Raw genomic sequence first — 21,823 nt, forward strand, 5'->3', positions numbered from 1 at the left:
GTTTTGAAGTACATACACCAACTCCATATGCTCTCTCATGTAAAATACAGAAATTCTATATTTAAGCGAATCGAAAGAAATCTAAATATTATCTAGGCACCCCAATGTTAAAAACAAAATTGCTCTGAATATAAACTGTCAGAAAAAATATACAATGCCCTATTCTACTCTGTTTTGGAGTATATACACAAACTCCATATGCTCTCTCATGTAAAATACAAAAATTCTGTATTTAGGCGAATGGAAAAAAATCTAAAAATTATCTAGGCACCCCAATGTTAAAAGCAAAATTGCTCTGAATGTAATGTGTAAGAAAAAATATACAATGCCTTTTTCGACTCTGTTTTATAGTATATAAACCAAGTTAATATGCTCTCTCATGTAAAATACCGAAATTCTGAATTTATGTAAATCAAAAAAAATCTAAATTATACCTAGGCGCCCCAAAGTTAAAAGAAAATGGCTCTGAATATAGTGTGTTAGAGAAAATATACAATGCCTTATTCTACTCTATTTTGGAGTATATACACCAACTCAGTATGCTCTATCATGTAAAATACAGAAATTCTAATTTTACCCGAATCTAAAAAATCTAAATATTATCTAGGCACCCCAATGTTAAAAACAAAATTGCTCTGAATATGGTCTGTCAGACAAAATATACAATGCCCTATTCTACTCTGTTTTGGAGTACATACACCAACTCCATATGTTCTCTCATATAAAATACAAACACTATATTTAAGCGAATCGAAAATAATCTACATATTATCTAGGCACCCCAATGTTAAAAGCAAAATTGCTCTGAATACAATGTGTCAGAAAAAATATACAATGCCCTTTTCTACTCTGTTTTCGAATATATACACAAACTCAATATGCTCTCTCATGTAAAATACCGAAATTCTAATTTTACGTGAAACGAAATAAATCTAAATAATATCTAGGCACCCGAAAGTTAAAAGAAAATGGCTCTGAATATAGTCAGTTAGAAAAAATATACAATGCTTTATTCTACTTCATTTTGGAGTATATACACCAACTCACTATGCTCTCTCATGTGAAATACCGAAATTTTAACTTAACAGAATCGAAGAAATCTAAATATTATCCAGGCACCCCAATGTTAAAAACAAAATTGCTCTGAATATAATCTGTCAGAAAAAATATACAATGCCCTATTCTACTCTGTTTTGGAGTATATACACCAACTCCATATACTTTCTTAGGTAAAATACAGACATTCTATCTTTCAGAGAATCAAAAATATCTAATTATTATCTAGGCACCCCAATGTTAAAAACAAAATTCCTCTGAATATAATATGTAAGAAAAAATATACAATGCCGTTTTCGACTCTGTTTTGGAGAATATACACCAACTACATATGCTCGCTCATGTAAAAGAGAGAAATTCTGTATTTAAGTGAATCGATAAAAATCTAAATATTATCGAGGCACCCCAATGTTAAAAGAAAAATTGCTCTGAATATAAACTGTCATAAAAAGTATACAATGCCATTTTCTACTCTGTTTTTTAGTATATACACCAAATCAATATGCTCTAATATAAAACACTGAAATTCTAATTTTACGCGAATCGAATAAAATATAAATATTATTTAGACACCCCTATGTTAAAAGCAAAATTGCTCTGAATATAATCTGTCAGAAAAAATATACAATGACCTTTTCTACTCTGTTTTGGATTATATACAGAAATTCAATACTCTCTCTCACGTAAAATACAGAAATTCTATATTTAAGCGAATCGAAAAATATCTAAATAATATCTAGGAGCTTCAAAGTTAAAAGAAAATGGCTCTAAATATAGTCTGTTACAGAAAATTTACAATGCCTTTTTCTACTCTGTTTTGGAGTATATACACCAACTCAGTGTGCTCTCTCGTGTAAAATACAGAAATTCTGATTTTACCCGAATCGATAAAATCTAAATATTATCAAGGCACCCCAATGTTAAAAACAAAATTGCTCTGAATATAAACTCTCAGAAAAAATATACAATGCCCTCTTCTACTCTTATTTGGAGTACATACACCAACTCCATATGCTCACTCATGTAAAATACAGAAATTCTAATTTTACCCGAATCGAAAAAATCTAAATATTATCTAGGCACCCCAATGTTCAAAACAAAATTGCTCTGAATATCATCTGTCAGAAATAATATACAATGCCCTATTCTATCCTTTTTTGGAGTATAAACACCAACTCAATATGCTATCTAATAGAAAATACATAAATTCTATATATAAGCGAATCGAAAAAAATCTAAATATTATCTAGGCACCCCAATGTAAAAAGCAAAATTTCTCAGAATATAATCTGTCAGAAAAAATATACAATGCCCTTTTCCACTCTGTTTTGCAGTATATACACCAACTCAGTATGCTCTCTCATGTAAAATACCAAAATTCTAATTTTACGTGAATCGAAAATAATCTAAATATTATCTAGGCACCCCAATGTTAAAATAAAAATTGCTCTGAATATAATCTGTCTGAAAAAATATACAATGCCCTATTCTACTCTGTTTTGGAGTATATACACCAACGCAGTATGTTCTCTCATGTAAAATACCGAAATTCTAATTTTACCCGAATCGAATAAATCTAAATATTATGTAGGCAACCCAATGTTAAAAGCAATATTGCTCTGAATATAATCTGACAAAAAAATATAAAATGCCCTTTTCTACTCTCTTTTGTAATCACCTCAATATGCTCTCTCACGTAAAATACAGAAGTTCGAAATTTACGTGGATCGAAAAAAATCTAAATAATATCTAGGCGCCCAAAAGTTAAAAGAAAATGGCTATGAATATAGTCTGTTAGGAAAAATATACAATGCCTTATTCTTCTCTGTTTTAAAGTATATACACCAACTCAGTATGCTCTCTTATGTAAAATACCGAAATTATAATATTACCGGAATCGAAAAAATCTAAATATTATCTAGGCACCCCAATGTTAAAAGCAAAATTGCTCTGAATATAATCTGTCAGAAAAAATATACAATGCCCTATTCTACTCTGTTTTGGAGTATATAAACCAACTTCATATGCTCTCTCATGTAAAATACAGAAATTCTATATTTAGCGAATCGAAAAAAATCTAAATATAATCTCGGCACCCCAATGTTAAATACAAAATTGCTCTGAATATAATCTGTCAGAAAAAATATACAATGTCCTATTCTAATCGGTTTATGCGTATATACACCAACTCCATATGCTCTCTCATGTAAAATACAGAAATTCTATATTTAAGCGAATCGAGAAAATCTAAATATTATGTAGGCACCCCAATGTTGAAAAAAATATTGTTCTGGGTATAATCTGTCAGAAAAAATAAACAATGCCCTTTTCTACTCTGTTTTGTAGTATATACACCAACTCAATATGCTGTTTCATGAAAAATACAAAAATTCTAATTTTACCTGAATCGAAAATATCTAACTATTATCAGAGCACCCCAATGTTAAAAACAAAACTGCTCTGAATATAATCTGTCATAAAAAATATACAATCACCTATTCTACTCTGTTTTGGAGTATATACACCAACTCCATATGCTCTCTAATGTAAAATACAGAAATTCTATATTTAAGCGAATCGAAAGAAATCTAAATATTATCTAGGCACCCAAATGTTAAAAGCAAAATTGCTCTTAATATATTCTATTAGAAAAAATATACAATTCCCTATTCTACTCTGCTTTGGAGTATATACACCAACTCAATATGCACTCTCATGTAAAATACAGAAATTCTAATATTAAGTGAATAAAAAAAAACCTAAAGAATATCTAGGCGTCCCAAAGTTAAAAGAAAACGGCTCTGAATATAGTCTGTAAGATAAGAAAAACAATGCCTTATTCTACTCTGTTTTGGAGTATATACACCAACTCTGTATGCTCTCCCATTTAAAACACCGAAATTCTAATTTTACCCGAATCGAAAAAATCTAAATATGATCTAGGCACCCCAATGTTAAAAACAAAATTGCTCTGAATATAATCTGTCTGAAAAAATATACAATGCCCTATTCTACTTTTTTTTTGGTGTATATAAACCAACTCAGTATTCTCTTTTATGTAAAATAGAGAAATTCTAAATTTACGTGGATCTAAAAAAATCTAAATATTATCTAGGCACCCCAAAGTTAAAAGCAAAATTGCTCTGAATATAATCTGTCAGAAAAATTATACAATGCCCCATTCTATTCTGTTTTGGAGTATATACAACAACTCCCTATGCTCTCTCATGTAGAATACAGAAATTCTATATTTAAGCTAATAGAGAAAAATCTAAATATTATCTAGTCAATCCAATGTTAAAAGCAAAATTGCTCCGAATATAATCTGTCAGATAAAATATCCAATGGCCTTTTCTACTGTGTTTTGGTGTATATACAACAACTCAATATAATCTCTCATGTAAAATACCGAAATTCTTATTTTACGCGAATCGAAAAAATCTAAATAATATCTACGCGACTCAAAGTTAAAAGAAAATGGCTCTGAATATAGTCTGTTAAAAAAATATACAATACCTTATTCTACCCTGTTTTACAGTATATACACAAACTCAGTATGCTCCCTCATGTAAAATACCGAAATTCGAAATTTACGCGAATCGAAAAAAATGTAAATAACATCTAGTCGCCCCAAAGTTAAAAGGAAATGGCTCTGAATATAGTCTGTTACAAAAAATATACAATGCCTTATTCTACTCTGTTTTGGAGTATATACACCAACTCAGCATGCTCTCTCATGTAATATACAGAAATTCTAATTTCACCCGAATCGAAAAAATCTAAATATTATCTAGGAATCGCAATGTTAAAAACAAAATTGCTCTGAATATAATCTGTCAGAAAAAATATACAATGTCCTATTCTACTCTGTTTTGGAGTACATACACTAACTCCATATGCTCTCTCATGTAAAATACTGAAATTCTATATTTAAGCGAATCGAAAAAATCTAAATATTATCTAGGCACCCGATGGTTAAAAGCAAAATTGCTCTGAATATAATCTGTGAGAAATAATATATAATACCCTATTCTTCTCTGTTTTGGGGTATATACAACAACTCCATATGCTCTCTCATGTAAAATACTGAAATTCTAATTTTACGTGAACGGAAAAAAACGTAAAAAGTATCTAGGCCCCCCAAAGTTAAAAGAAAATGGCTCTGAATATAGTCTGTAAGAAAAAATATACAATGCCTTATTCTACTCTGTTTCGGAGTATATACACCAACTCAGTATGCTCTCTCATGTAAAATACCGAAATTCTAATTTTACCCGAATTGAAAAAATCTAAATATGATCTAGGCACCCCAATGTTAAAACAAAATTTCTCTCAATATAATCTGTCAAAAAAAACATATAAGGCCCTATTCTACTTTTTTTTGGTGTATATAAACCAACTCAGTATGCTCTCTCATGTAAAATAGAGATATTCTAAATTTACGTGGATCTAAAAAAATCTAAATATTATCTAGGCACCCCAAAGTTAAAAGCAAAATTGCTCTGAATATAATCTGTCTAAAAAAATATACAATGCCCTTTTCTGCTCTGGTTTGGAGTTTATGCAGCAACTCAATATGCGCTCTCATGTAAAATAGCGAAATTCTAATTTTACGTGAATTGAAAAAAATATAAATAATATCTAGACACCCCAACGTTAAAAGAAAATGGCTCTAAATATAGTCTGTTAGAAAAAATATACAATGCCTCATTCTAATCTGTTTTGGAGTATATACACAAACTCAGTAAGCTCTCTAATGTAAAATACCAAAATTCTAATTTTACCCTAATTGAAAAAATCTAAATATTATCTAGGCACCCCAATGTTAAAAACAAAATTGCTCTGAATATAATCTGTCTGACAAAATATACAATGCCCTATTCTACTCTGTTTTGGAGTATATAAACCAACTCAATATGCTCTCTAATGTAAAATACAGAAATTCTATATTTAAGCGATTCAAAGAAAATATAAGTATTATCTAGGCACCCCAATGTTAAAGAAAAAATTGCTCTGAATATAAACTGTCAGAAAAAATATACAATGCCCTATTCTACTCTGTATTGGAGTATATACACCAACTCAATATGCTCTCTCATATAAAATACAAAAATTCTATATTTAAGCGAATCGAAAAAAATCTAAATATTATCTAGGCACCACAATGTTAAAAGCAAAATTGCTCTGAATATAATTTGTCAGATAAAATATAGAATGCCCTTTTCTACTCTTTTTTGAAGTATATACACCAACTCAATATGCTCTCTCATGTAAAATACAGAAATTCTATATTTAAGCGAATTGAAACAAATATAAATATTTTCTAGGCACTCTAAAGTTAAAAACAAAATTGCTCCGAATACAATCTGTCAGAAAAAATATACAATGCCCTATTCTATTCTGTTTTGGTGTATATACACCAACTCAGTATGCTCTCTCTTGTAAAATAGAGAAATTTAATTTTACGTGAATCTAAAAAAATCTAAATATTATCTAGGCACCTCAAAGTTAAAAGCAAAATTGCTCTGAATATAATCTATCAGAAAAAATATACAATGCCCTTTTCTACTCTGTTTTGGAGTATATGCAGCAACTCAATATGCGCTCTCATGTAAAATACCAAAATTCTAATTTTACGCGAATTGAAAAAAATATAAATAATATCTAGACACCCCAAAGTTAAAAGAAAATGGCTCTGAATATAGTCTGTTAGAAAAAGTATACACTGCCTTATTCTAATCTGTTTTGGAGTATATACACTAACTCAGGATGCTCTCTCATGTAAAATACCGAAATTCTAATTTTACACGAATCGAAAAAATCTAAATATTATCTAGGCACCCCAATGTTAGAAACAAAATTGCTCTGAATATAATCTGTCACAAAAAACAATTTATCTCCTATTCTACTCTGTTTTGGTGTATATACACCAACTCAGTATGCTCTCCCAAGTAAAATAAAGAAATTCTAAATTTACGTGAACCTAAAAGAATTTAAATATTATTTGGGCACCCCAAAGTTAAAAGCAAAATTGCTCTGAGTATAATCTGTCATAAAAAATATACAATGCCCTATTCTACTCTGTTTTGGAGTATATACACCAACTCCATATGCTCTCTCATGTAAAATACAGAATTCTATATTTAAGCGATTAGAGAAAACTCTAAATATTATCTAGGCACTCCAATGTTAAAAGCAAAATTGCTCCGAATATAATCTGTCAGAAAAAATATACAATGCCCTATTCTACTCTGTTTTGGTGTAAATACACCAACTCAGTATGCTCTCTCATGTAAAATACCGATATTCTAATTTTACCTGAATCGAAAAAATCTAAATATTATCTAGGTACCCGGATATTAAAAGCAAAATTGCTCTGAATATAATCTGTCAGAAAAAATATACAATGCCCTTTTCTACTCTGTTTTGGAGTATATACACCAACTCAATATGCTCTCTCATGTAAAATACCGAAATTATTAATTTACGTGAATCGAAAAAATCTAAATAATATCCCGGCACCCCAATGTTGAAAACAAAATTGCTCTGAATATAATCTCTCAGAAAAAATATACAATGCCCTATACTACTCTGTTTTGCAGTATATACAGCAACTCCATGTGTTCTCTCATGTAAAATACAGTAATTCTGTATTTAAGCGAATCGAAAAATATCTAAATATTATCTAGGCAACACAAGGTTAAATGCAAAACTGCTCTGCATATATTCTGTCATAAAAAATATACAATGTCCTTTTCTACTCTGTTTTGGAGTATATACATCAACTGAATATGCTCTCTCAGGTAAAATACTGAAATTCTAATTTTACGTGAATCGAATAAAGTCTAAATAATATCTACGCGCCCCAAAGTTAAAAGAAAATGGCTCTGAATATAGTCTGTTAGAGAAAATATACAATGCCGTATTCTACTCTGTTTTGGAGTATATACACCAACTCAGTATGCTCTCTCATGTAAAATACAAAAATTCTAATTTTACCCGAATCGAAGAAATATAAATATTATGTAGGTAACCCAATTTTAAAAATAAAATTGCTCTGAATATAATCTGTCAGAAGAAATATACAATGCCCTATTCTACTCGTTTTTGGAGTATATACACCAACTCCATATGCTCTGTCATGTAAAATACAGAAATTCTAATTTTACCCGAATCGAAAAAATCTAAATATTATCTAGGCACGCCAATGTTAAAAACAAAATTGGGCTGAAAATAATCTGTCAGAAAAAATATACAATGCCCTATTCTACTCTTTTTTGGAGTATATACAAAAACTGCATATGCTCTCTCAGGTAAAATACCGAAATTCTAATTTTACGTGAATCGAAAATATCTAAATAATATCTAGGCACCCCAAAGTTAAAACAAAATGGCTCTGAATATAGTCTGTTAGAAAAAATATGCAATAGCTTATTCTACTCTGTTTTAGAGTATATACACGAACTCAGTATGCTCTCTCATGTAAAATACAGAAATTCTAATTTTACCCGAATCAAAAAAATCTAAATATTATCTAGGCACACCAATGTTAAAAACAAAATTGCTCTGAATATAGTCTGTCAGAGAAAATATACAATGCTCTATTCTACTCTGTTTTGGAGTATATACACCAACTCCATATGCTCTCTTATTGAAAATACAGAAATTATATATTTAAGCGAATGGAAAAAATCTAAATAATATCTATACTCCCCAAAGTTAAAAGAAAATGGCTCTGAAAATAGTCTGTTAGAAAAAATATACAATGCCTTATTCTACTCTGTTTTGGAGTATATAAACCAACTCATTATGCTCTCTCATGTAAAATACCGAAATTCTAATTTTATGCGAATCGATATAAATCTAACTAATATGTAGCCACCCCAAATAAAAAAGGAAACGGCTCTGAATATAGTCTGTTAGAAAAAATATTAAATGCCTTACTCTACTCTGTTTTGGAGTATATACAACAACTCAGTATGCTCTCTCATGTAAAATACAGAAATTCTAATTTTTCTCAAATCAAAAAAATCTAAACATTATCTAGGCACCCCAATGTAAACACAAAATTGCTCTGAACATAATCTGTCATAAAAAATATTCAATGCACTTTTCTACTCTGTTTTGGAGTACATAAACCAACTCCATATGCTCTATCATTTAAATAAAGAAATTCTATATTTAAGCGACTCGAAAAAAATCTAAATATTATCTAGGCACCCCAATGTTAAAAACAGAATTTTTATGAATATAATCTGTCAGAAAAAATATACAATGCCCTTTTCTACTCTGTTTAGGAGTATATACACCAACTCAGTTTGCGCTCTGAAGGAAAATAGAGAAATTCTAATTTTACCCTAATCAAAAAAATCTAAATATTCTTTAGGCACCCCAATGTTAAAAACAAAACTGCTCTGAATATAATATGTCAGAAAAAATATACAATGCCCTATTCTACATTTTTTTTGGAGTATATACACCAACTCCATATGCTCTCTCATGTAAAATACAGAAATTCTAATTTTACTCGAATCGAAAAAATCTAAATATTATCTAGGCACCCCATTGTTAAAAACAAAATGGCTCTGAATATAATTAGTCAGAAATAATATATAATTCCCTATTCTACTCTGTTTTGGAATATATACACCAACTCCATATGCTCTCTCATGTAAAATACTGAAATTCTAATTTTACGTGAATGGAAAAAAACCTAAAGAATATCTAGGCGCCCCAAAGTTAATAGAAAATGGCTCTGAATATAGTCTGTAAGAAAAAATATACACTGCCTTATTCTAGTCTGTTTTGGAGTATATACACCAACTGAGTATGCTCTCTCATGTAAAATACCAAAATTCTAATTTTACCCAAATCGAAAAATTCTAAATATAATCTAGGCACCCTAACGTTAAAAACAAAATTTCTCTGAATATAATCTGTCAGAAAAAATATACAATGCCCTATTCTACTCTGTTTTGGAGTATATACACCAACTCCATATGCTCTCTCATGTAAAATACAGAAATTCTATATTTAAGCGAATAGACAAAATCTAAATATTATCTAGGCACCCCAATGTCTAAAACAATATTTTTCTGGGTATAATCTGTCAGAGAAAATATACAATGCCCTTTTCTACTCTGTTTTGTAGTATATACACCAACTCAATATGCTCTTTCATGTAAAATACAAAAATTCTAATTTTACCCGAATCGAAAATAGCTAAATATTATCAAAGAACCCCAATGTTAAAAACAAAACTGCTCTGAATATAATCTGTCAGAAAAAATATACAATGACCTATTCTACTCTGTTTTGGAGTATATACACCAACTCCATATGCTCTCTAATGTAAAATACAGAAATTCTATATTTAAGCGAATCGAAAGAGATCTAAATATTATCTAGGCACCCAAATGTTAAACGCAAAATTGCTCTGAATATAATCTGTCATAAAAAAATATACCATTCCCTATTCTACTCTGCTTTGGAGTATATACACCAACTCCATATGCTCTCTCATGTAAAATACAGAAATTCTATATTTAAGTGAATCGAAGAACATCTAAATATTATCTAGGCACCGCAAGGTTAAAAGCAAAATTGCTATGAATATAATCTGTCATAAAAAATATACAATGCTTTTTTCTATTCTGTTTTGGAGTATATGCAGCAACTCAATATGCGCTCTCATGTAAAATATAGGAATTCTAACATTACGTGAATTGAAAAAAATATAAATAATATCTAGGCACCCCGAAGTTAAAAGAAAATGCCTCTGAATATAGTCTGCTAGAAAAAATATACAATGCCTTATTCTAATCTGTTTTGGAGTATATACACCAACTCAATATGCTCTCTCATGTAAAATACCGAAATTCTAATTTTAAGTGAATGGAAAAAAAGCTAAAGAAAATGTAGGCGCCCAAAAGTTAAAAGAAAATGGCTCTGAATATAGTCTGTAAGATAAAAAAAACAATGCCTTATTCTACTCTGGTTTGGAGTATATAAACCAACTCAATATGCTCTCTCATGTAAAATACAGAAATTCTAATTTTACGCGAATCGAAAAAATCTAAATATTACATAGGCACCCAATTGTTAAAAACAAAATTGCTCTGTATATAGTCTGTCAGAGAAGATATACAATGCCCTATTCTACTCTGTTTTGGAGTATATACACCAACCCTATATGCTCTCTCATGTAAAATACCAAAATTCTAATTTTCCGCGAATCGAAAAAAAACTAAATAATATCTAGGCGCCCCAAAGTTAAAAGAAAATGCCTCGGAATATAGTCTGTTAGAAAAAATATACAATGCCTTATTCTACTCTGTTTTGGAGTATATACAACAACTCAATATGCTCTCTCATGTAAAATACAGAAATTCTCATTTTACCGAATTCGAATAAATCTAAATATTTTCTAGGCACCCCAATGTTAAAAACAAAATTGCTCTAAATATAATCTGTCATAAGAAATATACAATGCCCTATTCTCCTCTGTTTTAGAGTATACACACCAACTCCATATGCTCTCTCATGTAAAATACTAAAATTCTATATTTAAGCGAATTGAATAAAATATAAATATAATCTAGGCACCACTATGTTAAAAGCAAAATTGCTGTGAATATGATCTCTCAGACAAAATATACAATGCCCTTTTCTACTCTCTTTTGGCGTATATACACCAACTCAATATGCACTCTCATGTAAAATACCGAAATTCTAACTTTACGTGAATCGAAAAAAATCTAAATAATATCTAGGCGCCACAAAGTTAAAAGAAAATGGCTCTGAATATAGTCTGTAAGGAAAAATATACAATGTCTTATTCTACTATGTATTGGAGTATATACGCAAACTCAGTATGCTCTCTCATGTGAAAGACAGAAATTCCATATTTAAGCGAATCGAAAAAATCTAAATATTATATAGGCACCCCAATGTTAAAAACAAAATTTCTCTGAATATAATCTGTCAGAAAAAATATACAATGACCATTTCTAGTTTGTTTTGGAGTATATACACCAACTCAGTTTGCGCTCTCAAGTAAAATAGAGAAATTCTAATTTTACCCTAATCAAAAAAATCTAAATATTCTTTAGGCACCCCAATGTTAAAAACAAAACTGCTCTGAATATAATCTGTCAGAAAAAATATACAATGCCCTATTCTACTCTTTTTTGGAGTATATACACCAACTCCATATGCTCTCTCATGTAAAATACATAAATTCTAATTTTACTCGAATCGAAAAAATGTAAATATTATCTAGGCACCCGAATGTTAAAAACAAAATGGCTCTGAATATAATCAGTCAGAAAAAATATACAATGCCCTATTCTACTCTGTTTTGGAGTATATAGACAAACTCCATATGCTCTCTCATGTAAAATACAGAAATTCTATATTTAAGCGAATCGAAAAAAATCTAAATATTATCTAGGCACGCCAATATTAAAAGAAAAAGTGCTCTGAATATAATCTGTGAGAAAAAATATACAATGCTTTTTTCTACTCTGTTTTGTATTATATAAACCAACTCAATATGCTCTCTAAGGTAAAATACCAAAATTCTAATTTTACGTGAATCGAAAAAAACCTAAATAATATCTAGGCACCCCAATGTTAAAAGAAAATGGCTCTGAATATAGTCTGTTAGAAAAAATATACAATAGCTTATTCTACTGTGTTTTGGAGTATATACACCAACTCTGTATGCTCTCTCTTGTGAAATACAGAAATTCTAATTTGACGTGATTCGAAAAAAATTTAAATATTATCTAGGCACCCCAATGTTAAAAGCAAAATTGCTCTGAATATTATCTCTCAGAAAAAGTATACAATGCCCTTTTCTACTCTGTTTTGTTGTATATACACCAACTCAGTATGCTCTCTCGTGGAAAATACAAAAATTATAATTTTACGTGAATCGAAAAAAATCTAAATAATATCTAGGCACCCCAATGTTAAAAAAATAATTGCTCTGAATATAGTCTGTCAGAAAAAATAAATAATGCCGTATTCTACTCTGTTTTGGAGTATTTGCACCAACTTTATATGCTCTCTCATGTAAAATACAGAAATTCTATACTTAAGAGAATCGAAAAAAATCTAAATATTATCTATACACCCCAATATTATAAGAAAAATTGCTCTGTATATAATCTGTCAGAGAAAATATACAATGCCCTTTTCTACTCTGTTTTGGAGTATATACACCAACTCAGTGTGCTCTCTTATGTAAAATAACGAAATTCTGATTTTACCCAAATCGAATAAATATGAATATTATCTAGGCACCCCAATGTTAACAACAAAATTGCTCTGAATATAATCTGTCAGAAAAAATATACAATGCCGTTTTCTACTCTTTTTTGGAGTATATACACCAACTCAATATGCTCTCTCATGTAAAATACCAAAATTATAAATTTACGCTAATCAAATGAAATCTAAATATTATCTAGGCTCCCCAATGTTAATAGGAAAATTGCACTGAATATAATATATCAGAAGAAGTATACAATGCCTTTTCTACTCTATTTTGGAGTATATACACCAACTCAATATTCTCTTTCATGTAAAATACCGAAAATCTAAATTCACTTGAATCGAAAAAAATCTAAGTATTATCAAGGCACCCCAATGTTAAAAGCAAAATTGCTCTAAATGTAATCTGTTCAGAAATAATATACAATGCCCTATTCGTCTCTGGTTTGCAGGATATACACCAAATCAATATGCTCTCTTATGTAAAATACCGAAATTCTAATTTTACGCATATTGAAAAAAATCTAAATATTATGTAGGAAAACCAATGTTAAAAGAAATTAGCTCTGAATATAATCTGTCAGAAAAAATATACAATGACTTTTTCTACTCTGTTTTGGAGTTCATACACCAACTCACAATGCTCTCTTATATAAAATACCGAAATTCTAAATTGGCGCTAATTGAATAAGATCTAAATATTATCTAGGCACCCCAAAGTTAAAAGAAAATGGCTCTGAATATAATCTTTCAGAAAAAATATACAATACTCTTTTCTACTCTATTTTGGAGTATATACACCAATTCAATATGCTCTCTCATGTAAAATACCGAAATTGTAAATATACACGAATCGAAAAACATTTAATATTATCTAGGCACCCCAATGTAAAAAGCAAAATTTCTCGGAACAAAGTCTGTGGGAGAAAATATACAGTGCCCTTTTCTACTTTGTTTTAGAGTGTATACACCAACTCAATATGCTCTCTAATGTAAAATACAGAAATTCTAATTTCACACGAACAGAAACAAATCAAAATATTATCTAGGTACCCCATTGTTAAAAGCAAAATTGCTCTGAATATAATCTGTCAGAAAAAATACACAATGCCCTTTTCTACTCTGTTTTGGAGTATATACACCAATTCAATATGCTTTCTCATGTAAAATACCGAAATTCTAAATTTACGCGAATCGAAAAAAATCTAAATATTACCTAGGCACCCCAATGTTGAAAGCAAAATTACTCTGAATATAGTCTGTCAGAAAAAAAATACAATACCCTTTTCTACTTCGTTTTGGAGTATATACACAAACCCAATATGCTCTCTCATATAAAATACCGAAATTCTTATTATACGCGAATTGAAAAAAATCTAAATATTATCTAGACACCCCAATATTGAAAGAAAATGGCTCTGATTATAATCTGTCAGAAAAAATATACAATGCCCTTTTCTCCTCGGTTTTGGAGTATATGGACCAACTCAATATGCTCTCTCATGTAAAATACCGAAATTCTACATTTACGTTAATCAAATGAAATCTAAATATTATCTAGGCACCCCAATGGTAATAGCAAAATTGCTCTGCATGTATTTCGTCAGATAAAATATACAATGCCATTTTCTACTCTGTTTTGGAATATATACACCAACTCAATATGCTCTCTCATGTAAAATACAGAAATTCTAATTTTACGAGAATCGAAAAAAATCTAAATATTATCTAGGCACCCCAAAGTTAAAAGAAAATGTCTCTGAATATATTCTGTCAAAAATAATACAATGCCCTTTTCTACTCTGTTTTGGAGTATATAAACCAACTCAATATACTCTCTCATGTAAAATACCGAAATTCTAAATTTACGCGAATCAAAAAAAATCTAAATATTATCTAGACACCCCAATGTTAAAAGCAAAATTTTTCTGAATATAGTCTGTCAGAGAAAATATACAATGCCCTTTTCTACTTTGCTTTGTAGTATATACACCAACTAAATATGCTCTCTCGTGTAAAACACGGAAATTCTAATTTTACGCAAATCAAAGAAATTCTAAATATTATCTAGGCACCCCTAGGTTAAAAGAAAATGGCTATAAATATAATCTGTCAAAAAATATATACAATGTCTTATTCTACTCTGTTTTGGAGTATACACACCAACTCAATATGCTCTCTCATGTAAAATACCGAAATTCTGATTTTACGCCAATCGAAAAAATCTAAATAATATGTAAGAACCCCAATGTAAAAAGCTAAACTTCTCTGAATATAATCTGTCAGAAAAAGTATACAATGCACTTTTCCACTCTGTTTTGGAGTATATACACCAACTCAATATGCTCTCTCATGTAAAATACTGAAATTCTAATTTTACGTGAATCTAACAAACTCTAAATATTACCTAGGCACAGCAATGTTAAAAGCAAAATTGCTCTGAATATAATCTGTCAGAAAAAATATACAATGCCCTATTCTACTCTGTTTTGGGGTATATACACCAACTCAATATGCTCTCACATGTAAAATACCGAAATTCTAATTTACACGAATCGAAAAAAATGTAAATATAATCTAGGCACCCCAATGTTAAAAGCAAAATTTCTCTGAATATAGTCTGTCAGAAAAAATATTCAATGCCCTTTTCTGCACTGTTTTGGATTATATACACCAACTCAATATGCTCTCTCACGTAGAATACCGAGATTCTAATTTTACGTGAATCGAAACAATCTAAATATTATCTAGGCACACCATTGTTAAAAGCAAAATTTCTCTGAATATAATCTGTCAGAAAAAATATACAATGCGCTATTCTACTTTGTTTTGGAGTATATACACCAAGTCAATATGCTCTCTCATGTAAAATACCGAAATTCTAATTTTACGCAAATCGAAAAAAATCTAAATATTATCTACGCACCCCAATGTTAACAGCAACATTGCTCTGAATATTATCTGTCAGAAAACATATAAAATGCGCTTTTCTACTCTGTTTTGGAGTATATACACCAACTCAATATGCTCTATTATTTAAAATATGGAAATTCTAAATTTACGCGAATCGTAAAAAATCTAAATATTATCTAGGCAACCCAATGTTAAAAGCAAATTTGCTCTGAATATGATCTGTCAGAAATAATATACAATGCCCTATTCTACTCTGTTTTGGAGTATATATACCAATTCAATATGCTCTCTTGTGTAAAATACTGAAATTCTTAATTTACGCTAATCGAAAAAAATCTAAATATTATCTAGGTACCCCAATGTTAAAAGCAAAATTGCTCTCAATATAATCTGTCAGAAAAAATATACAATGCCCTTTTCTACTGTGTTTTGGAGTGTATACACCAACTCAATATTCTCCCTCATGTAAATTACCCAAATCCTAACATTACTCTAAGTATCTCATAAAGTGCACAAGACCCCCTTGATGTTGTTTTTTATAACTAGGGGATTACAGATGACATTACTCACGATATGACTGCAGCTGTTTGCCGGTCCTGTGATAATGTTTCTAATATCCAGAGAAGGAGAGGGGAATGTTTCTGCCCATAGGCAAATCCTCTGAATACGGCAAGACGAGTACACCGTGCTGTGATATTTTCACTAATGTAAACAAGAAAACAATTATATTGAATTAAATATTGCAAGGTGTTAACCCCCCCTATAATTTTCCTTGTAATTTCAAGGGGTTGAGGAGGACATTTTTGTCAACATGGCGGAGGTGTAACTTCAGCTATTGTCTACTATATAATAAAGAAGGATAAAATTATTATTTACATATGATATGATTGCCAGTATCATATTACACCACATTTTCAAAATATCTGGGCCCCAGCAGCTGTGGGCATGGCAGCCAAGCGAGGGTGTCCCTATGCAACCAGGTTGGGCATTGCAGCTGCTACGGGCCCTTCGTGATTTGTCTGGGGGCTGCTTCGGGCCCTCTGGTGGTGGCTGTGGTAACAGCCACATAGCCAGAGGGTCTCTCAGCATCCAGGGAGGGCCTGGCGGCTGCTACTATCACTCTGGCAGGGGCTATGGGCACAGCCACCTAACCAGGGGGTCCCTACGTAGCCAGGGTGGGGCTGGAAGCTGCTATAGGCCCTTTGGTGGGAGGTGTGGGGATACCCTGCTCTTCACAGGTACACAGTTTGCACCTATTTCTACATGTGTAGATTGTTTACATAATGGGCACATATTTGTACACATGTACATATAATATTATCACAATAAACATATATGTACATAATATGTGTACAATATATATGTACTTTATACGTACCTAATATAGACAATATGTACTTTTTGGTGATATTATGTGATATCTACATATTATTGATTATATATCTTATTGTGATAATATGTATCTTACCACTGAAATTTTTAGAAGTGTACATAGAGTACACTTTATGTACCTATGCATTGTGTACACATTATGGAAACAAATAGGTACATATTTTACAGATTATGTACATTTTTTCTACATGTGTATTTTGTACACATATGTACAGCGGAGTAAATGTACAGACTATACCTATTTTATACATTTATTGTGATATGTCAATAAATGTACACATGAGTACATTCTGGGATATAATTTTTAGCATATTAGACAGGAATTACACCGGTGACCAAAGTGGGTTTACACCCAGGTGCGCACATAGTTTATACATGTACATGTTGTGCTTATTATGTACTCATGTACAGAATGTACATGTCTACATTATATATACATAGGTGTACGCAGCATACATAGGTACATACTGTGCACACATATGTACACGTGCATATATTGTACATCTGTACATAATGGGTACATGATGTACATGTGTACACATCATATCACAATAAATGTAAATATACATGTTTGCAATATGTACGTTTATATTATGTATTACGTTTAGTGTGATTATGTATGCTGTTGTGATATGATATCATTGTGACATTACAAATGTACATATTATACACATTATGTACCTATGCATTGTGCACAGATTATAGAAATAGAAAGAAACATATTTTACAGGTTATGTACATTTTATTTACTTGTGTATTGGGTACACAGAGTAAATGTACAGATCTTACTTACTTTATACATTTATTGTGATATGCCAATAAATGTACACATTATGAGTACATTCTGTGATATTACATTTAGAATATAAGATAGAAATTACTCTGGTTACCAAAGTGGGTGTAAACTTATGTGTGCACATATTTTGTACATGTACATACTGTGCATATTATGTACTTGTGTACAGAAGGTAAATATCTACATTATATGTATGTATGGGTACAGAGTGTACATATGTACATACTATGTACATATATCTACACCTGAATTTATTGTACATCCGTACATAATGGGTCAATGCTCTACATGTAAACACATCGTCATACCACAATAAATGGTAATGTACATAATGTGTGAAATACGTATATTTATATTATGCATTACATGTGTATTGTGATTGTATATGCTGTTCTGATATCATTGTGATATTACAAATGTACATATTGTACACATTATGGACATACCTATTGTGTACATATTATGTACACATAAATGTACATATTGTACAGATTATGTATATTTATTGGACATCTGTATGGTGCACACATGTACATCACAGTCAACGTACATATGGTACATATTCTGTGCATTGTTTGTAATATTTCAGTAAGAGTACACATTATAAGTATATTCTGGGATATGATTTTTAGTATGTTAGATAAAAATTACTTTCAATATCAAAGTGGGTATACACTTATGTGTGTCCATTTTGTGATATTATCCATCATATCCTGAGTAGGTGTTTCTCTCATTGTGAAAGCAGGTTTACACTCTCGGATTGCTCCAATATCAAGGCAAACTAAAACTCGTCTGTGATGTAGTTAATAATATCCTGAGGACAAAGGATGACCATACCCTGAATATCGCAGGATGTGTACACCACCACTGTAGTATTGTTTCTAATGTTCAAAAACGGAAAGGATATTACTCCAAATATCTCAGAAAGCACACAAGCCCCCCGTGATATTGTTTCTAATAACTAGAGAATTACAGATGACATTACCCACGACGTGACTGGGGCTGTACCCTGGTCCTGGAATATTGTTCCTAATATCCAGAGAAGGAGAGGAAAATGTTGCTGCCCATAGGGAAATAACTCTTAATACGGCAAGAGGTGTACACCATGCTTTGATGTGGTCACTAATGTAAGCGAGAAAACAATTACATTGAATTAAGCATTGCAAGGAATGAAACTCCCCTATGATTTTCATTCTAATGTCAATGGGGGTGAGGATGACATTTTTGTCAATATGGCAGAGGTGTAGCTGGAGCTATTGCCTAATATACAAAAAAACAGAATAAGATTATCATTTTTATATAATATGGTTGCCAGTATCATATTACACTGGATTTGCAAAATAGCTGGGCCTCAGCAGCTGTGGGCAGAGCCCACAAGCGAGGGTACCCCTAAGCAGCCAGGGTGGGCCTGGGGGTTGCTCTGGGCTTTTTGGTGGGGTCTGTGAGCACATAGACCCAGCCAGGGGTCCCCGAGCAGCCATGGTTGGCCTGGGGGCTGCTACGGGCACTCTGGCATGGGCTGTGGGCACAGACACCTAGTCAGGGGGTCCCTAAGCAGCCAGGGTGGGCATGGGGGCTGCTACAGGCATTCGAGCAGTGTTTGTGGGCACAGCCCAATTGCCAGGGGGTCTCTAAGCAGCCAGGCTGGGCCTGGGGGCTGCTATAAGGGGGGCTTTGGTAATAGCGTGCTGTGCATCGGTACATAGTTTGCACCTATTACTACATGTGTAAATAGTTTTAATATCGGGCATATATATGTACATGCGTACATATGGAGTTATCACGATAAATTTATATTTACATAATATGTGCAAAATACATATGTACCTAATGCATACCTAATGTGTACAATATGTACTTTTTTGTAATATTAGACAATATATATTACTGTGATTATATATCTTATTGTGATTAAATATATTTTATCACTAATATTTTAAGGAATGTGCATAGTGTACACATTATATACCTATGTATTGTGTACACAATATAGAAATATATAGGTACATATTTTACAGATTATGTACACTTTTTCTACATGTGTATTGTGTACACCTATGCACAGCAGAGTAAATGTACAGACTGTACCTATTTTATACATTTCTTGTGATATGCCAATAAATGTACTCATTATGAGTACATTCTAAAATACAATTTTTACCATATTAGAAATTACTCCATTGACCAAAGTGGGTGTACACCCAGGTGTGTACATAGTTTATACGTGTACATATTGTGCATATTAGGTACTCATGTACAAAATGTACATGTCAACATTATATGTATTTATGTGTACATAGTGTGCACATGCACATACTGTTCACACATATGTACATGTGCATATTTTGTACGTGTGTACATAATGGGTACATGATGTGCATGTGTACACACCGTGATACCACAATAAATGTAAATGTACACGATGTGTGCAATATGTACACTTATATTATGTATTACTTGTGTATTGTGATTTTATATGCTGTTGTGATATGATATCATTGTAATATTACAATAAATGTACATATTGCACACATTTCGTACATACCTATTGTGTACACATTATGTACCTGTAATTGCACATATTGTACAGATTATGTACGTTTTTGGTACATCTGTATTGTGTACACATATGTACATAACACTCTATGTACATATGGTATGTATTCTGCACATTGATTGTAACATCTCAATAAGTGTACACATTATGAGTATATTGTGATATATGATTTTTAGTATATTAGATAAACATTTCTTTCTATATCAAAGTGGGTATACACCCATGTGTGTCCATTTTTTGATATTATCCATCATATTTTAAGTAGGTATTACTCTCATTTTGAAAGCAAGTGTTCACTCTGTGATTGTTCCAATATCACAGGCAAAGTACAAGGCTTCTTTAATGTACTACCTAATATCCTGGGGACAAAAGATTATTATACCCTGAATATCGCAGGAAGTGTACACCACCACTGTAGTATCGTGTCTAATATCCAAAAACGGAAAAGATATTACTCCAAGTATCTGATAAAGCACACAAGACCCCCGTGATATTTTTTCTAATAACTAAGGGATTACAGATGACATTACTCACGATATGACTGGGGCTGTCCGCCCGTCCTGTGATATTGTTCCTAATATCCAGAGAGCGAGAGAATAATGTTGCTGCCCATAGGCAAATCCTTTGAATACGGCAGGAGGAGTACACTGTGCTCTGATATGGTCACTAATGTAAACAAGAAAACAATTTTATTGAATTTAACATTGCAAGGGGTGAAACCCCCTTATGATTTCAATTCTAATGTCCAGGGGTGTCAGGATGACATTTCTGCCCATATGGCAGAGGTGTAACTAGAACTATTGCCTAGTATATCAAAAACCAAAATAACA

Source organism: Callithrix jacchus, chromosome 5 (genome assembly GCF_049354715.1).
Source record: "Callithrix jacchus isolate 240 chromosome 5, calJac240_pri, whole genome shotgun sequence".
Lineage (NCBI taxonomy): Eukaryota > Metazoa > Chordata > Mammalia > Primates > Cebidae > Callithrix > Callithrix jacchus.